Raw genomic sequence first — 4,144 nt, 5'->3', positions numbered from 1 at the left:
AAATCATACTGAATTTAAAATAGAAAAGATTAAATTGGAAATTGACAAAATCTCAAAATCAACCTCAGAGCAAGAAGAGTCGAACGGTGAAGGTGGAGGTTGCGGCGGTGGAGGTAGTTCACCGGAGTATGCCTCAGTGGAGAGAGCGGCAGACGTCATGGTGGTGGAGCCTTGGCTCACGGTGGAGCGTTAAGCGCGGCCGGCAATGGCAACGGAAGGGGGCAGAGAATGAAGGTGGAGGCGGTGATGAGAGAGAGAGAGGGTGGTGATGAAGAAAGAGAAGAGGAAATTCGAAATGGGAGAGACGACGGTTTGCGCTTTTATTTAGCGCATGATTATCGTCGGATTTACCGTCAGCTAAATCCGACAATAACGTTTTTCGTGTACCCAAAGCACAGGATTTCACTAAACAGGGTTACTGTCGGATTTATCGGCAGATAAATCCGACAATAGTGGAGTGTGCCATAATTTTTTTTTCCGCCAAATACTACCGACGACGTTATCGTCGGAACATCAATTCTAATAATAATATTTTACGATTACAAATTTATAGTCAAATTCGATGGCAAACTCACCATTAACGTTTGTAGATAAATTCGACGATACTCAGCATTTTTTTTTTAAGTGATTGTTTTGGTTGAAAAAGTATTTTATGATTTTATCCCATAAACGTTATATCAAATGCACTCTGCAATGAGTTAAAAATAATAAATAGTTCAATAATTATTTAAGAACATATATAACAAAAAAAATGCTAATAAAACAAAACAGGAGAACAACTGTATTTTTATTATTTTATATTAGTATAATTTTCATATGGTTCTTATTTTTTCTGGTACATGTATATATTTCTAGTTTCTAATCGTAGAAATATTCTTGCCAAATTTCCAACGACTAAAGTTTTCTCGGTTCCGCTACGTTACCAACAGCATATTTGCTAACTTCTGCCAACTCTTATTTATAATTGTGTTTTATGGAAGTGTGTTCGTGGATGTGTCTAATAAAATGTCTTTTTTATAGCTGTTTAATAGAAGTGTCTTTATAGATATATTTTCTGGATGTGTCTCTTTATATATGTATTTAAAATATATTAATTATTAGACACATCCACGAACACACTTCCATAAAACACAATTATAAATAAGAGTTGGCAGAAGTTGGCAGATAATATGTTAGTATCCTATACTTTTCCAAGTTTTCTAGGTTCATCATTTAATACAGGGTTGCTAACCCTATTTTGCATTTCATTTTCATTCATTGTTTATAACGTCTTAGCTAGTAGTTGTGCATGCTCCTATCTATGTATGAGTGCGACACTTGGTGGGAACACGGGATTCATGCCACGCAATTGCTTCTTTTGTTGGAAACCTTGCATGAATTTTTATTTTATTTTTTTCGTATTAAATTTGTTATTCAAATCCAACATTAATATTCAATAAGGTGGTTTCTAGCTAATTTTAGACTTATCTCAAACTTAAGATTGCTTACCATCTATCACTTGTCTCAATTCCATTAGTTAGTTTATGCTTAGTCATTTACTTTAGCTTTAACCATTTTTGTAGCCAAAGTTAGTTTTAGCCAAGCACATAACCACGATAAACCATTTTGTTAGATCCACAACAAACTTTATTGTGTGTTGGCTCATTTACTTGACTAACTTATACAATTCAGAGTGTGCTTAAATGAGTTGGCAATAACATGTGATTGCATAACCTATAAGACTAATTTTTTATTTTCAATAAAACTATATTCATATTAACCGGCCTGGTAGATATATGTGTTAAAACTTAAAGCTAATAAGGTTAAATGTTAAATTGATCATTATTGCATTGCCAATCTTCTCTAATACAGAGGCAACTGGGACAGACACTACAAGAGACACGTTGAATAATGGCGGTTTATTTAGGAATTTGCAGTGGTTTTAAACCGCCGCGAAACGAAATTCCAGCGGTTCCAGAAGCGTCGCCTATTAGGGAGTTGTAATATGATTTTATGGTGGTTCTAATGAACCGCTGGTACAACCGCTGCAAATTAGGTTGATGATTTTGCGGTGGTTGCAGAACCGCCGCTATTTCTGTATTGGATTTAAAAATTGCAATGGTTTCGAATATAATATAAGCAATAAATTCTATAAATAAAATGAAACAATATATCTGATAAACAAGGAAGGTAATAGAAGCAACAACAAATTATAAGTCAATAAAAGGAGGCACTTGCCCCTCTAAAATTATAGAAAAGAATTAATAATTATATATAGAGGTATACATTTGCAACAATTGTTGTATTGTGTTTGCCCCACAATAAAGTATTTTTTTTTAAAGTTCCATGGTAATGAAAATTATCTTATTAAACTTAGCATACAATAATAATTATCATATTAATAAAAACTAAAAGTAAATAAATAAATTGTCTCAATAAAAAATCAATAATTAGCGATAATAAATTTTGACACTCAAATTAGTGAATTATACCAAATTGAAGCTTAGTTTCCTAAGTATTAAATTAATAATGAATTTCTTTTAGAACTTCGTTGAGATCAGAAAACATGTTATCTATCTATTTAATATTTCTTTATTATAAAGTTATGTATTACTATTCATTTTATCCATAAATATTAGAATAAGTGCATTTCGAAATTGAGTTGAAGATAATGAATAATTTAATAATTATTTAAGAATATATGTAGTAAAAAAATGCTAATAAAATAAAAGAAGAGAAAAATTATATTGTATTTTTTATTTTAAATTACTATCATTTTTATATATAGTTCTTTTTTTTCTAGTACATGTATATATTTTTAATTTCTAATTGTGAAATAATATCCATGAAAAAATATGTTCTTTATATATTTTGCCCTAACTACTCAAATTTGTTGGGTTTACCATTTAATTGAGGGTTGTTTATCCTCTCTCATGTGTTTCATTTTCATTGTTTGTAACTTCTTAGCCAGTGGTTGTGTATGCTCTTATCTGTGTGTATGACTGTGATATATAACGATCTAATTTTTAATGTCATGCTTATACTAAAATATTGAGTGTTATTAACTTGAAATCATACTAAAATATTGAGTGTTATTAACTTGAAATTATATTAATGTTGTTATTAATAATATCAAGTCTGTAATCGAATTAATGGAATTCCTTTTTTTTAAAAAAACTTTCTTAAAAAAAATAAAATTCGCAATAAAAAAAACTGCAATATTATACAAACCAAAAGGATAAACAGATACCTATACAAGGATAATAAACTTATATATATAACTTCTTAGCCAGGGGTTGTGCATGCTCTTATCTGTGTATGACTGCGATATGTAACGACCTAATTTTTAATATGGCATGCTTATACTAAAATATTGAGTGTTATTAACTTGAAACTATATTAATGTTGTTATTAATAATATCAAGTCTGTAATCGGATTAACGGAATTTGTTTTTTTTTTAAACTTTCTTAAAAAAAAAATTCGCAATAAAAAAAACTGCAATATTATACAAACCAAAACGATAAACAGATACCTATACAAACAGGATAATAAACTAATATATATATATATATATATATAGTTTGTGGGTTTTCTCCCATAGTTTAACAACTAACTGTTCGTGCGGCTTTTTCCGCCTTTTAACATTTTTCCTTAAACCTCTCTTAACTTTCTCAAGCATTCGTTCATAAAAATCTTTATCATCGTATCATTTCAAAATCTTTACTTTAACAATCTTAACTCAAACTAGCTTTAAAATTATTTTCCAGTTTAGTTTTGTTTTAAAAGACTCAAGAAAATCATTTATTTTAATTTCACTAAATACTTTTCAAAATATAATCCTCTCATTAAAAGTAATCAAATAAAATTCTTTTTCAAGTTTACTAACTTCCCAAAGACTCAAAAATCATCTCTCTTTACCATTCAAATTCAAACATTATAAATTTACCAAACTCCTAAAAAAGTATTCCTTTATTTCAAGCCCAAAACATAACTCTTTTAAAATTATATTTCAAACAAAGCCTCAAGTTTTATAAAAATTTCGGCAACACCTCCCCTAAAAATAGGACTTAGCCACCCTTACGGGTTCCCTCTTTCTCAACAATTCTCCAGCATATATAGTACTACTGTCTCATTCTCCTTCCATTTCCTCTTATTTGTTAAAAG

The sequence above is a fragment of the Arachis hypogaea genome, chromosome 12 (assembly GCF_003086295.3).
Source record: "Arachis hypogaea cultivar Tifrunner chromosome 12, arahy.Tifrunner.gnm2.J5K5, whole genome shotgun sequence".
Taxonomy (NCBI): domain Eukaryota; kingdom Viridiplantae; phylum Streptophyta; class Magnoliopsida; order Fabales; family Fabaceae; genus Arachis; species Arachis hypogaea.
The sequence above is the reverse complement of the archived record's forward strand: the minus strand, read 5'-3'. Positions refer to the sequence as shown.